Here is a 15,994-nt window from a genome sequence, read left to right on the forward strand (position 1 = left end):
AGTGGAATCAAGGGAGTGGTGACCTCAGAGCAAGACCCCATCCAGCTAAGCTTCTGTCTTAGGGCTTCTATTGCTGTGAAGAGACACCATGACCACAACAATTCTTTTTTTTTTTTAATGGAAAACTTTTATTCATTAATCAGATTCAATAAGCTAAAAGCAGGAACATCTTTTAAAAATGATAATATATGAAGATAGCACATCATTTTATTGCAAATTAGTCACTTTTAAAAAAAATGGATGAGAGAAGACATCAAACTGTGTGCACTCTGGAGAAATGGAGAAGTGACAACTTCTGATCCATGAAGCTAGATTCTTCAGCAGGCTGAAGCTTGCTGGTTCTAGAGCCCTGGGGCTCTTCACTTGATGTTGAAAAGTTTGGTGGAACTGCAGGAGCAGCTTGCTCATTTCTGCGCATTGTCATATCTACTTCCCATTCAGGAGGATTGCCAGTGAAATCTCCTTTACTTTCAGCTTCACAGAAAAGAGGATACCGACTGTGCATCACACAGGACAGATGCATCTCAGCTCGTGCAGTAGAGTTTTTTGAGATATATGTAAGTTTAGTCTGAAGCAGAGTGACATCACAAAGAACTTTATTGACAATGCCGCAGGAGTAAGTACGGTAGGTAAAGTCATAGACATCGTTTGGCCAGACGGTGTTCACGGGACAGCCGATTCCTAAAAACACTTCATCAGGTTCCATAAAAATATTGGGGAATAACGTGGCCTTAATCCTGAGATAGAACCAATGATTGGTGCACTGCTGGAGACTATCTCAGACACAACAATTCTTATAAAGGGAAACATTTAATTGGGTCTGGCTTACAATTTCAGAGGTTTAGTTCATTAGCATCATGGTGCATGGCAGCATTCGGGCAGACATGGTGTTGGAGAAGAAGCTGAGAGTTCCACATCTTGATCTGCAGGCAACAGGAAGTGAACTATGACATTGGGCATAGCTTGAGCATAGAAGACCTCTAAGTCCACCACCACAGTGACACACTTCCTCCAACAAGACCATGCCTACTCCAACAAGTCCATACCTCCTAATAGTGCCACTCCCTCTGAGGGCCATTTTTTTTTTCAAACCAAATCTTCCAACATGTGAAAAGAAATTAATGAAAGGCAAAAAGGATATAAAGAAAATCTTAGGGCCAAGCATGGTGGCACATGCCTTTAATCCCAGAACTATAGAGGCAGAGGCTGGTAGATCTCTGAGTTTGAGGCCAGGCTGGTCTACTGAGCAAGTTCCAGGACATCCAAGATTAGACAGTGAAGGAAATCACTGAAAGCAGAAAGTTAGTGAGGATGTAATTGAAAGATCTCTGAGTTTACTGGAGGTAGTGGTGGTAGGGTGGTTGTGGCACGTCTTTAATCCAAGCACTCGGGAAGCAGAGGCGGACAGATCTCTGTGAGTTTGAGGCCACCTGGTCTACAGAGTAAGTTTCAGGAGAGCTAGGACTATTTCACAGAGAACTCTATCTCAAAAAACCAAACCAAACCAAAAACAAAACAAAACAAAACCCCAAAGAACAAACAAACAAAAAAAAAAAACTTTGAGTTCAAGGCCAGCCTATTCTACAGAGCAAGTTCCAGGACAGCCAAGCTTAGGCAGTGAAGAAAATCATCAAAAGTGTAAAGCTAGTGAAAATATATTTGAACAAGAGGGCCATGTTCCAGCCCTAGCAAGCAGCAGAATGTGGCAGCTTTGATCATGCGGTTCTGGTTTTAGAGTCAAGGATAAAAGAAAGGCATTAGGGAATCTCCCTCCTCAACTAAGGAAAACTGCTGAGGCATGGTGTGTGGCAAGGGTGTCCCTGAATGGAGGCCTAGAGAAACCACTGTATGAAGCTTTGAAGGAGAAGCCTGGATTGCCCTGGAGATCCCAAGTTGTTGGAGATGCCAGAGCCATGGGATAACTGCCAAGGAGAGCTAACAGGGAGTGGAGCCAGACCAAGAGAAAAAGTGTGTTGCAGCCAACAAAGCTGAAAGGAGTTGGAGATCTACAGAGCACTTTGACATCAGACATGGAAATGCAGAGTTTGGAGTTTGCCCACTGGGTTTTTTTTTTTTTTTTTTTTTTTTTTTTGGTTTTTCGAGACAGGGTTTCTCTGTGTAGCTTTGCGCCTTTCCTGGGACTCACTTGGTAGCCCAGGCTGGCCTCGAACTCACAGAGATCCTCCTGGCTCTGCCTCCCGAGTGCTGGGATTAAAGGCGTGCGCCACCAACGCCCGGCTTGCCCACTGGGTTTTTGGTCTTGTTTTGGTCCAGTATTTTCTCAGTATGCTCCCTTTCCTCCCTTTTGGAATTGTAATGTGTATTTTATGCCACTGTATATTGGAAGAATGTGATCTGCATTTCTATTTTGATTTTACAGGGTTTGCAGTTAAGAGATTGCTGTGAGTCTATGAAAAGACTTTGCATTTTGGACTTTCAAACAGGGTTGATACTGATTGTTGACTTTTGCCAGTCTATGCAGATCTGTCTTCAAGACCTGGGATTTGAAGACCTTAAAGAATGGTGCAGACTACAGACTAATGCTGTAGACATTTTTATTTCAGTGGTAGACATTTTATTTGTCTACAACAAATAAACTTTTAAACAACTTTATTTCAGTTTCAGTGTATTTTTATACACAAATGAAACAAAGCAATGATTCAAAAAAGGTGTTTTTTTTTTTTGAGTTCAGAAAGACATGACCAGAAAAACATGTAAATTAAAGCTAGTAAGCACATACTAAATATTAACAGAGCAGCCCTTTCCTAGAACTTTACCAGGACAGAAAATTTAAACACAGTTGCCTGGCAGGTACTATAGATTCTATCTGGGAAAGCACAAAAACAAGGCAGAGGCCATATCCAGATTCAAGGAACAGTGAGGACAGCATTCAGCATATCCTTTCACCAAATTGGGTTCAATAGCTATGATCTGACATCTAACTAGAACAAACTTGTCTTATAAATTGAACATAAATGTCTGTCACAGGAGGCATGAAGTCACATCCAAGAACAATCCAGGGAACAGAGAGCACCTGAGGTAAAGACCCTCTGCTTTTTTTTCCCCTGGAGCCTCTCTCACAGTTCCTCAAGACATTGTTCACCATGCATCATTCTTTTGACTGTGTTCTACAACTAATTGTCTTAGGGTTTTATCACTGTGATGAGACACCACGAACCTGACAACTCTTGTGAAGGAAACTTGTTTGGTTTTTTGAGACAGGGTTTCTTTGTGTAGCCTTGGTGTCATAGAACTAGCTGTGCAGACCAGGCTGGCATTGAACCTACAGAGATCTACCTATCTCTGCCTCCCAAAGTGCTGAGATTGAAGATGTATGCTACCACCACCCCGTGAAGGAAAACATTTAAACCACTACACTGATAGACCATGGGGACTTTCAAATTTGGACTGAATGTTCTTTGCATTATGATGTAGTTACAGGCCTGTGGGGTCAGGGAGTGGAATATGGTGATGTGAATGAGAATGGTCCCCATAAGCTCATAGGGAGTGGCATTATTGGAGGTGTGGCCTTGTTAGAGTAGGTGTGGCCTTGTTGGAGGAAGTGTATCACTGGAGGGGTGGGTTTTGGGGTTTCAAATGCTCAAGTCAAGCCCAGTGGCTTTTTCTTCCTGCTGACTGCTGATCCAGGTGTAGAACTCTCAGCTACTTCTCCAGCACCATGTCTGCCTGCATGCCACCCTGCTCCCTGCCATGATGATAATGGACTAAACCTCTGAACTGTAAGCCACCCCAAGAATTGCCATGATCATGGTGTCTTCACAGCAATAGAACTCTGACTATGGCACCCTCCTCCTCTTCTTTCTCCTTGCCTCCTGCTGGAAAGTGTTGTACAGTAATGAGTAAAATTTGGTAGGACAATAACATCCAAAGACATTTCCCCACCGAGTTTTAGTTTAATAGATTTCTGAAAACTAATGCTAAGGTAGTCAAGTAAAAGCAATGACTTGAAGGGTCTGAAGGGAAATGCTTTTGACATTACTTAAGGTGAGCTTTTACTTACAAGTAAACAAATTATTAATGGGTGAGATAAAAATTAAGGGCATTTTGAAAATGTAAAAATGAAGAAATTACCAACACATACCTTTTATGTAAAAACTTTTTTCGCTAAATTATAACATAAAGGTATAACCTGATAAAAATGAGGCAAAAAGAGTTGAGTATACATCCCCATTGAAAGAACAGAGAAAGCCAGAAAGACATTGAGAATATACATTAGAAAAGTCTGTGATGATTTCATTTGTTTGTGAATGCATTTTCTATTATACCCTTAAAGAAATGAAACAAGACAAAGTGACTCCCCCTGCACCCCAAATCTAGCACCTAAGTTATGATTCTTGCAGCCTCCAGTAACAAGGCTACCATTAAGTCTACCCAAACAATAAAAGGCATATTTTCCTCTCAAACAGGAAGTCCAGAAGTCAGGTATTTCCCAGAAGTAGTATGCCAAGAGTTTATCTATATAGTTCTCTTGATTCTGACCTCTCTCTGTACAGGATTCCTTCTCTGACGATAGTAACATGATAGAAAGGTTATCTGCCATTACATGTCCATGCTCAAACCAATCACTATGTAGGAGAGAGGAGAATAACTGCCATGATTAACTAGATTAGGCCCTTTAGTAGCATGGTGGATCTGGTCAATTCTTTAGAATAAAGAGGATGCCTACAAACAGAGCTCTGTGTTACAAGTAGCTAGGAGGTTGGTTGGAACAAACTATATGCTCCAAACAGTTGAATATTGACACTTTAAAAAAGCCTTAATGGCATTGGGCATTTCTAATTTTCATGTTTCTTTATTGTTATATTATTTAAGTGTTTTTAAAAGAGCACCAGTATTTCTTTGTATCCCTAATTGATTGCCATGATTGGGTTCAGTTAGGAACAAAGCTCACCTTAAGTATTGTCGTGTCTTGGCAGATTTAACATTGGTGATTTTTAGCTATTCTGTGCAGATCTTAATAATGTATGAATTCTGAAGAGTAGTTGCAAGCCTTGCCGTGTTGTTACCTTGGCAGTTTAACATCTATTTGGGTAGTAAGTGAACCTTGTTGCCTATTTCATATCTGTGTATTAGAATATCTTTGAGTGCTTGTAAATACAGTAATTAGTTCAGCATTTTAAGAGGAAAACCCAAAAGACTCCTAATTCTTACTTACTGAGTACTGTCACTTAATTGGAGATCTTTATTTATTTATTTATTTATTTATTTATTTATTTATTTATTTATTTATTTATTTATTTTCTTCCTTCCTTCCTTCCTTCCTTCCTTCCTTCCTTCCTTCCTTCCTTCCTTCCTTTCTTTCTTTTTTTTTTTTTTAATCAAAGTCAAGGTTATTAAGTTTTGCCTGGAACTGGTTGCTGCTGTGGCTGTTTTATCTAATCAAATGTTTTGCTGACAATACCTCCCCACTTTGCCTCACCCTGATACAGTCAAACCTAAATTCCCTTTATTTATTTGAATATTGACTTTGAATTTCAAACCATAGGCCTTGAGAGTCAAATCTACATCTGGATTGTTTCCCTTGGCCTTGACCCTGCAAACGGGCTTTCATTCTTTCACCATCTATTTGTGCTTCCCTAGGTCCCAAGAATGCCTCATTGTAGAATCTTTTTGCTAGTTGCACCTCATGTAATTACCACTCACGAAATTAGCAGTGTCAACCAATATTTCAAACACTTTACTCAATTTTTAAATTTAGCTTCATATTACTTAAATATAACTCCACATAATAATTACCCAAAGAAGCATTATATGACTCATTACATACATTAGGAAAAAGTCATTAAAATGAAATTTTCTTTTTCACATTTCATAATTTACTTTTAGTTACAACTTAAATTTATTAGTATTGAAGTGATTTTAAAAAATGCTCCATCATTTTCTCATTTAAGTTTAAATGAATTTCATGTTAGCAGTTTTTCCAATGGCTATTCTAGAATCATTCTTACATTATGCATTTCATAGGTAGAAATAGGAAGGACTGTTTGCTAATGAACATTATTTGGTTATTTGTAATATCTTATCATTGGTAGTGTGGTGGTTTGAATAGGAATGTCCCACCCCACCATAGGTTCATATGTTTGGATGCTTGGTCATTGGAGAGTGGTGCTATGTGACAGTGATTAGGAGATATGGCTTGTTGGAGTAGTTGTGGCCTTGTTGGATGAAGTCTGTCACTGGGGGTGGGCTTTGGGGTTTCAAATACTCAAGCCAGCCCTGGTGTCTCTCTGTTCCCTGCCAATCCAGATATAGAACTCTCTGCTCCTTCTCGAGCACCATATCTGCTTTTACCACTATGCTTCCTGCCGTGATGATATTGAACTAAATCTCTGAACCCATAAAGCCAATCCCAATGAAATATTTTCCTTTATAAGATTTGCTATGGTCTCTTCAGAGCATTAGAAACCCCAAGTAAGACAGGCAGTACTGATTCTTGTTCCCTGACACATAGATTAGTCATGTAGGTTCATTGTACATCTTAGAGATAAGATAGGGAGAGAGACATTTCTTTTGCCATGCAGGGCAAGTTATGACACATTCGTCTCTGCTCTCTTCTCAGTGCAGTTAATGTGGCAAACACAACTCATGATCTTAGTGACTCAAGTCTCTCTTTCAAATGATGTCCAGGTATCTTTCAAATGATGAGGTATCCATGTTGACCCAAGGGAATTACTCTGGCAATTCTATGTAAGGCATCTTTGGTTATAAGAAAAAAAAAATTAAGAGTCTCTTGGGTTGCAGAGATGACTCAGCCCTTAAGTAGACATATCGCTCTCTGCTCCCATGTTGTTGGATAGCCTTTGGCCTCTACCTGCATCCATATACATGCACACATAAAAATAAAATAAAACTTAAAGAAATACGTAAAAATCTCTTATTGTCAAATTCTTTGGCCCCAAAGTAACATAGATACTTCATCTTACTGGTCAGCTGAGGTCTTATGATGTAGTCTAAAATAAAGGATCTAGAAGTCTAATCTTCCATGTGAATTAGAGCACTACAATAGCAAATATCAGTATTGACTTCAGGGAGGCACTTTGTAGATCATAAGCAATTCTTTAGGAGGAGACAATCTTCAATTGTGTAGCATTCAACTTATTCCTCACTGTAAGCATTACAGCTCAGATCGAAAGGTATTCTGGCAGCTGGGAGCTAAGGAATACCACAAAGTCACACTGCACAACAAACCTCACAAAAGAGATTTATTGGGAGGGAAAAGGAAAAAAAAAACAAAAACAGGAGAGATGCTGCCTCTGCTCCAGTGAGAAACAGCCCCAAACTGAACAGGATGCAGTGCTTATATAGAATTTCTTGGGAAGGGGGCTGAGCTTTTCAGGGTGGAGCTTTCTAGGGTGGAGATTGGTCAAATTTCATGTCCAGAGATTGGCTTTTTACTCTGTCATGTGGGGGCAGTGTCCAGCAGTTAGGACAGTTAGAGTATTCTGTGGGTGACCTGGCAGTTAGAGGTCCTTGGGGGAGGGGCCTGGCCACTCATGGTTCAAGGGGTTTGAACCTGTGAGAGTGCAGATTGGTTTCACCAATTGACTCTATGTGTTCTCCATACAGAAAATGAATAAAGTAAAACTTCACTAGAACATGCCAGAGTAAAGTGTATTTCACATTAATTTCTTTTAGTATGAGAATACTACTATCAAAACATTTCAAATAATTTTATTATGGAATACTGTATTTTTGCAAAGGAATAGCTGCAAACCACTTTTTCCCAGTGTTATGTTTTTGTTAAATGAAAAGTAATAATTTCATAGTCAAGGATAGCAAATACTGGGTTTCAGAAGGTGCCTTGTTATCCAAAGACTTTTCAAAGTATTTAATATGTTAATGTACATTGGCCATCGCCAAGAAACAGATATAGTTTGAGGCATTTATAAAATATATGATCAAGAAACTTTTACAAGGAGTGTCTCTATGGACCAATTAAGAAGAAATCTGTGTGAGGTTCTTTGGAAACTCTGGACTAGACATACTTTTAGACCTAATTAAAGAACAAACTATCGTGGAAAGGCAAACTTCAACTCTACTGTAAAATCATGTCATGAGCAAGTGCTTCTTAATGTTCCCCACAGAGCTGAGCACTGAAGAACATTTTCCAGAAGGCTAATTTGAAGAGATGGTGACGACCTTAAAGAGGCAAAGTGCGTGTAGTGTTATTTTGTTACTCTTTGTTATGAATATTAGGAGGCTCCAGATTAAAGAGGGATAAACACACAATGTCCACCAATAAAAACATGTAGTGTGTGTGTGTGTGTGTGTGTGTGTGTGTGTGTGTGTGTGTGTGCAAGAACTCTCAGAATGGCTTTTTATTCTGAGAGGACTCATTGACTTCAGTAGTTGCCCGACACTTGGAAAATGACAGAAATGTGAATATCGAAGCTAGTATTGGGGAAATATCTTTCCACCTCTTTGGAAAGAGAGTGATAAGATACACATTTATTTATAGTTGTGATTTTTCCTTAATTCAGGAGATGGTGTTATCTGACATAATTTCAGATTTCCCCATCGTCGTATAAGAACAGCCCACTTGCTTTGCCTTTGGGTGAACACACTACCATCAACAAACCCTCCTGTTCCCATCTACATCCAGCCCTTCCAGCTGTAAACTGGATCCCATCAGTCAGATCCAAAGACAAAGTTTTTCCACCTCATCTGTTACTAGCCTTGACTTCCCTTGAACAACTGACACCAGAAACCGGGTCTGTTGCTGTTAACATTTCTCCCACATTAAAACAAATTCCTGGAACTGGAGAGATGGCTCAGTGGTTAAGAGCACTAACTGCTCTGCCAGAGGACCTGGGTTCAATTCCCAGAACCCACATGGCAGCTTATAACTGTCTGTAACTCCTGTTCCAGGGGGTCTGACACCCTCCCACAGACTTGCAGACAAAACACAACTGCACACAAAATAAAAAAAAGAGTTCTTTGGACTCTTTTTCCTCCCACTAACTGCTGCCTAATTTATTTGTGTAGCTGTAGCTTTATAACAAAACTTCTGGAACTTTTCATCCCTAACACTCCTCTGAAACTTCTGTTGAGTTTATCAATGATCTCCACATCAAATTTGACAATTTGATGAAATTGTCAAATAACAAGTTGGGGAATTCTCAGACCCCGATTTCCACCCAGTTCAACACCCCTTTCCTTGATATTCTTACTTTACTTCACTCTTCAAACACAAAACTTTGTTTTATCAGTGACTCATGTTGATTCCTCCCCATCACTGCATCCTCTTAGTCCTGGTCCTCCTTCCCCATCACTGTGTCCTCTCAGTCCTGGTCCTTCCTCCCCATCACTGTGTCCTCTCAGTCCTGGTCCTTCCTCCCCATCACTGCATCCCCTCAGTCCTGATCCTCCTTCCCCATCACTGTATCCTCTCAGTCCTGGTCCTCTCAGTCCTGGTCTTTCTTCCCCATCACTGCATCCCCTCAGTTCTGGTCCTTCCTCCCCATCACTGCATCCCCTCAGACCTGGTCCTTCCTCCCCATCACTGCATCCCCTCAGACCTGGTCCTTCCTCCCCATCACTGCATCCCCTCAGACCTGGTCCTTCTGCCTCATCACTGCATCCTCTCAGTCCTGGTCCTCCTTCCCCATCACTGCATCCTCTCAGTCCTGGTCCCCTCAGTCCTGGTCCTTCCTCCCCATCACTGCATCCTCTCAGTCTTAGTCCTTCCTCCCCATCACTGCATCCTCTCAGTCTTGGTCCTTCCTCCCCATCACTGCATCCTCAGTCCTGGTCCTTCCTGTCTCATCTTCTTTTTAGTTCATTTTTCCTCCTCTTCTCACCAGTTTTTCATTCTTTTTCTTCCCCCTCCCTTTCACATTTATAGCATCTGTTCTATTTCTGATTTTTATTCATTTCCTTGATGAGCTTTCTTAATTTCATGATTTGAATATCATTAATACATCTGCCAGTTAGAAATTTCTATCCTCAGCCAAGATTCATATGCTTAAAACTCCAGATTCTCCTATCCAATTGCCAAATACACCTTAACATATCTAATAGGTAACTAATGTCCTGACAGCAAAGCCACCCTTACAGTTGTTCAAGTTATAGCCTTGGACTGCTTCTTAATTTCTCTTATCCTCTAGCACTTATACTCTGTAGACAATCCTATGGAGTATAAATTTAGAATATTTCCAAAATTGCACTGGTTTTTATCTACTACAGCCTTAATGCCACCATGGCCTTTCATATGGGTTATTAGATAAAAATAAATATCCTTTACCCTTTACATTCTATCCCACAGCCAGCAACTAGAATTACCCTTTTAAGAGGTAAATCAGAGCTTGTTTTTCTTCCTGTGCTAAAGCTTTCCATTTGCTCCATTGTCATTCACATTAGAGCTAAGAAATTAACAATGATCTACGGAATCAGCCCACACACTTACCTAATCTTGTTATCTTCTAATCCAATTCCCCTTGTTCACTCTGTTCTTGCCATAGAAATGCTTTTGTTCTTCCAGTAGCATGCTGGGTAGGCTTCCTCTCTAGAGCTTTTGCCTTTTCTGTTCCCTCTGTTTGGGCCATTTTCCTGTGATACGGCCAAGCTCTTCAAATTCTCCCTTCTTAGATTGCAGGGCACTCCCCCCATTTTGACCATTTAATACATATATACAACCTATAATATTGTGATTACATCCAGTACTTTTTGTCCTCTGCTACCTTGTTTCTTTTGCTCTAAACCCTTTCTTCTCCCCACCCTACTTCCCCATTGACACTTTATCATTAGAGGAAATTGCACATACCCCTCACTCCAGCAACCGATAACAGCCATTAGCTCTTTAGGAAGGATGGGGCCTCATAGATACCTCCTCAATCAATGATGGAACTTGGAAGGCCTATTCTTCTTTAGCCTAGTTGGTATGTGCTCACAGTTGCAGAGGCAATGCCAGATCTGGATGGCAGTGTTTTGGGGGGCACTTCCCCCTATCCCCGGCCCTTAAGTTTTTAACCTCCTTTTCTTCTGTGATGTTCCTTGGATCTTGGTGGGGTGGTGCTGGTGGTAGTGATACATCCTGTTTAAGGATGAGCATTCATCTGTGTGGTGGTTTGAAAGAAAATGGCCCCCAAAGGGAGTGACACTACTAGGAGGTATGGCCTTATCTGAGGAAGTGTGTCACTGTAGGGGCGGGCTTTGAGGTCTCTTTTGCTCATGCTTCTCTCAGTATGATAGTCAGTTGACTTCCTGTTGTCTGCAAGATGTAGCACTCTCAGCTCTTCCTCCAGCACCACATCAGGCTGCATGCCACCATGCTCCCCACCATGCCATGCTGATAGTGGACTGAAACTCTGAAACTGTAAATGAGTCCCCTCTATTAAATGTTTTCTTTATAAGAATTGCCATGGTCATGGTGTCTTTTCACAGCAATAGAAAACTCTAGCTAAGTCATCAGTCACTAATTATCAGCACTTTGGCTAGATGAGAGTCTCTATATTAACCATTATCCTTTACAAAAAGGAATTTCTGTGCCCTGATTTGAAAGCCACACTACTAGTCCATTAGTAAACATAAATATTTAGACAGTAGTTTAACAACATGTTCATTTTAGGAAGCAGAAATAGTGTATTCTTTTTTTTTTTTTTTTTTTTTTTTTTAAGATTTATTTATTATGTATACATATTCTGCCTACACACCAGAAGAGGGCACCAGATCAAATTACAGATGCTTGTAAGCCACCACGTGGTTGCTGGGAATTGAACTCAGGACCTCAGGAAGAGCAACCAGTGCTCTTAACCTCTGAGCCATCTCTCCAGCCCCTAGTGTATTCTTATTGGGATCACAAGGGTACTTATACTCACAGATTGCAGTAGGGAAACTAGGAGTCTTAAAATATGCTGGATTGTCTTTTCAAAGGAAAAGATGTATAACCCATTTTCCACCCAGAGGTCTAGTAACCTCTGTGCTATCTGTAGGGTCACACCATATGGGGTTCCCCTCAACCTCCCACAATCAGGACTGAAGGTGGATAATAGTTTAAATGACCTCTGTGCTATCTGCATGGCCAGGGTTTTCCCCAGGCTCCCACAAGCAGGAATGGAGATGGTTAATAGCCTAGCTTACCTTTGTGCTATCTGTATGGCCAAAGTCTCCACCAGGCTCCCACATACAAGACCAGAGATAGTCTAGTTAATAGTCTAGATGACCTCTGTGCTACCTGTGTGACTGAGACCACACCAGATCTTCCCCTAGGCCCTTAAGATAACACGTATAGCCTATTTTTAGAACTCATTTTCATGGAAGAAGTGACATGTACTTTTGAGAAGAGTTTTGATGTAATCATGCCTCCTTGTGTGCATGGGATTGGGTTATACCAGAAAACTTTTTTCCAAATTGTACTGTACTTAAATATGCCTACAATAAACTGTCTAATGTCAGACATCTGAACCAGCACTGGCTACTGAGTAATGTTGAACCAGATTTCCTTCTTGCAAATGTAATGGATCATTACTCTGCCAGATGTGGTGTTTGCAGAGACTCCCACATGTTCCATCCTTGGGTCTATGCCCTCCACATCCATAGGCCAGTCTTATATAATCAGATGAGTATTCCCTAAGAGACAGGCCTCACATTAAATCACAAAGCAGTTGGTAATTATCCAGATAAATGTACCAATGAGCATATCTTGTCTGGAGGGTAACCATGTAACACACATGTTATATTACAATTGGATAAGACCATTGATGAGTTGTCCTGCACCCCCAGGAGCCTGCCCAGCACCTTCTGACACCATGGATGCTTCCCAGGAAGGATGGAGTTTCCAGCTCAGTGCCATCTTGGTTTTTCTGTGACCTGTAACCAAAGTGTGTGATATCTTTAATAAGAGTATCTTATAATTCAGTTCTGATGGGGCAAACAAGAGCACCGTCAACAGCTTACATTTTTCTGGGGGACTTGGAGAACTCTCTAGACATTGCACCATTTACATGGGCTTCCTGACCACACTTTATACATTCCCAAATTTTACATCCATATCTCTTACTCTTAGATTTGTACACAACACCTATTTTATTACTTATTAAGCTATTGTCATTTTTTCTTTTTGGAATAGGGACCTGTTTTTATTCAGTGTTGTAACTTAAGTGTCTCTATCAGTGGCTGGCACAGAGACTGAATTTTCAATTACCATTTAGTGAATGGATTCATTAGTAGTCTTATAAAGGCATATATCTCATAATTTGATTTTATGAAACATGACAAATACTCTATATGATAGATTTTGTTACTTTGAATTGAGATGCTGTGTTTCTACTAAATAAATAATATTTTTTCTTGTTGAAGATAATGGTGTGCTGACTTGGTTATCTATAAAATTTTCTTAAAACTTCAAATAACATTTCTTTTGTATAAGTTTTCTGTTATTATATCCCTCTTATAGATATTAATATGAGAAATCAATTTTCTGTTTAAATGCAATTGTCCAGATTGTCTAAAACATTTTCTTAGAAGCTATTATGGTAGAGAGCAGACATTACCAGTTTATGTATTGTATTAGTCAGGCTTCTCTGGAGATATAGAATTGAAAGAATGAATATATACTGCTGCCTTGTGGTTTCTATTGCTGTGAATAGATGCCATGACCACAACAACACTTATAAGGAAATATTTAATCGGGGCTGGCTTATAGTTCAGAGGTTTGATCCATTATCCTCATGGAAGTATGGTGCCATGCAGGCAGGCATGGTGCTGGAGAAGTAGCTGAGAGCTCTACATCTAGATAAGCTGGCAGCAGGAAGAGACAGACACTAGGCCTAGCTTGAGCCTCTGAAACATCAAATCCCCCCCCCATACTTCCTCTAACAAGGCCACACCTACTCTAACAGGGCCACATCTCTTATGGGGGTGACAATCTATGGGGGGGCATTTTCATTCAAACCACCACAATTGTATAAAGAATTTATTAGATCAGCTTATATAGCGTGGACTAGCTAGTCCAATAATGCCTAAGAGCACTAGCTGTTCAGTGCCCGAGGCTGGATACCTTCAACAGTCCCAGGTTGATTATGAACATTTAGAGTATTCCTGGAGAGCTTCTGCTCCACACTAGAATGCCAAAGAAGAAGCTGGGTTCCATGGTCAGTGGAGGATGGAAGTAGGGGTAGAATATGGCAGATGAACTTACCAGCAGGGAGCAAAACAGACAGAGAGGCAGAAGCAGGGCTTTGTTCCTCTCAGACATGTTTATGTCTGGGCTACTACTATCAGGTGCTGCCACACATGGGAAGGGTCTTCCCCCTTCACCTAATCCTCTCAGGAAATAACTCCCAAACCTACCCAGAGGTGTATATCTTACCTGATTCCAGATCCAATCAAGATTATCCATCACATCTGTATCAACATTGGTGGACTTTTAAGACACAGTTCCCCATTTACATGAAAATCAGAGAAGAACTTAAAAATTTTTTAAGGTGTTAGCTGTATTATATAGAATAAAGATGTGTGAGTTTATCTTTAAAGATATTTGAAACAATTCACTTCTCCCTGACCTACCTCCTTTAAGCTGTTCAAGCCATAATAAGTGGTATTGAAAATTTCTCCAATTTTTAATTTCAAACAAAATAATTTAATTTTTTTCTAGCACTTCTAGGACATTTGCAAATTGATCATATTGTAGATGTAGGGAAATACCTGTGAATTTGTATTTAGACCATTCACAATGTTTCTGCTGATCCCAATAAAAGAAGAGACACCACAAATCTGCTGTTTCCAAGGGCTACTCCCTGGGCCCTGATCTCTCCTGGGTATTTTTAGATCCATTCATCTCTGGATCCAGGCATCTCTGAAATCACTTTTCATCAGTTATGAGAGACAAAATGAAACAAGCACAAAAACCTTTCTTAAGCCAAGTTGAATTCTAGTGCTTTTCACTTAAGGGAATTCTTTATCTCACCGTCAGGAGCAGTGAGACGTTGCAGTGAACTGTGTCAGAGAAGGAAGAAAAAAAACACAGGAAAGTTAATGCTTAAATATGGTTATGGAAGCAGGTGTGGTGGCACATACCTGTACTCATTTAGGAGGTCGAGGCAGGAAGATTATAAATGAACCAACCTAGCAACAAAGCAAGACCTTGTTTTAAATAAAAAGGGGCCCCAGGGCTGGCGAGATGGCTCTGTTTTTCCAGAGGACATGGCTTCAATTCCCGGCACCCACATGACTGCTCATAATTACCTGTAACTCTGGTCTCAGGGGATGCAATGCTGGGGGATGTCTTTTTGTACACTGTGAGTATATGTTGTTCTCATTGGTTAATAAATAAGCTGCTTTGGCCTATGGCAAGGCGGCTTAGAGGCAGGCAGGAAACCCAAGGGGGAGAGACAGAAAGAGAAAGGCATAGTGAGGGAGACTCCAGGCTGCTATCCTAGAAGCAACACATAATGGGACGCAGGTAAAGCCATGGAACATGTGGCAATACATAGATCAATAGTTATGGGTTGAGTTAAACTATGAGAGCCAGCTCACAAGAGGCCTGTCATAGGCTATACAGTTAATAATTAATATTAAGCCTCTGAATGATTGTTTTGTAAGTGGCTGAAGGACTGTGGGCCGGGCTGGACCTGAGAAAATTTATGGCTACAGTGTGATATTCTCTTCTGGCTTCCGTATGCATCAGGCATTGCACATAGCGCATAGTCATACATGCAGGCAAACCTTCCATACTCATAAAATGAAATAAAAATTTAAGAAAGATGAGTGACCAGATGATTTAGTGGGAAAAGGTTCCTGCCTGACAATTTGAGTTTGATCCCACGGACTCACGAGGTGAAAGGAGAGAACCCAACTCCTGTGGGTTGTTGTTGGGTCTCCAGTGCTACACTGGGACACTTGTACACAAACAATTAAATAAAATACAATTATATATACTGTATATATAATTATATATGTTTACAAAATTATTTATGTTTACACACATACACACACGCATATATATATATATATATACATATATATATATATATAT

The 15,994-nt window shown here is 40.3% G+C and overlaps 1 pseudogene; it reads right to left on the minus strand.

Moving 5' to 3' along the window:
• Positions 1-204: 204 nt before the first annotated feature.
• LOC102907764 (oocyte-secreted protein 1 pseudogene) overlaps positions 205-15,994 on the minus strand; it is a 53,051-nt pseudogene continuing 37,261 nt past the window's right edge.

The sequence above is a fragment of the Peromyscus maniculatus genome, chromosome 14 (assembly GCF_049852395.1).
Source record: "Peromyscus maniculatus bairdii isolate BWxNUB_F1_BW_parent chromosome 14, HU_Pman_BW_mat_3.1, whole genome shotgun sequence".
NCBI lineage: Eukaryota > Metazoa > Chordata > Mammalia > Rodentia > Cricetidae > Peromyscus > Peromyscus maniculatus.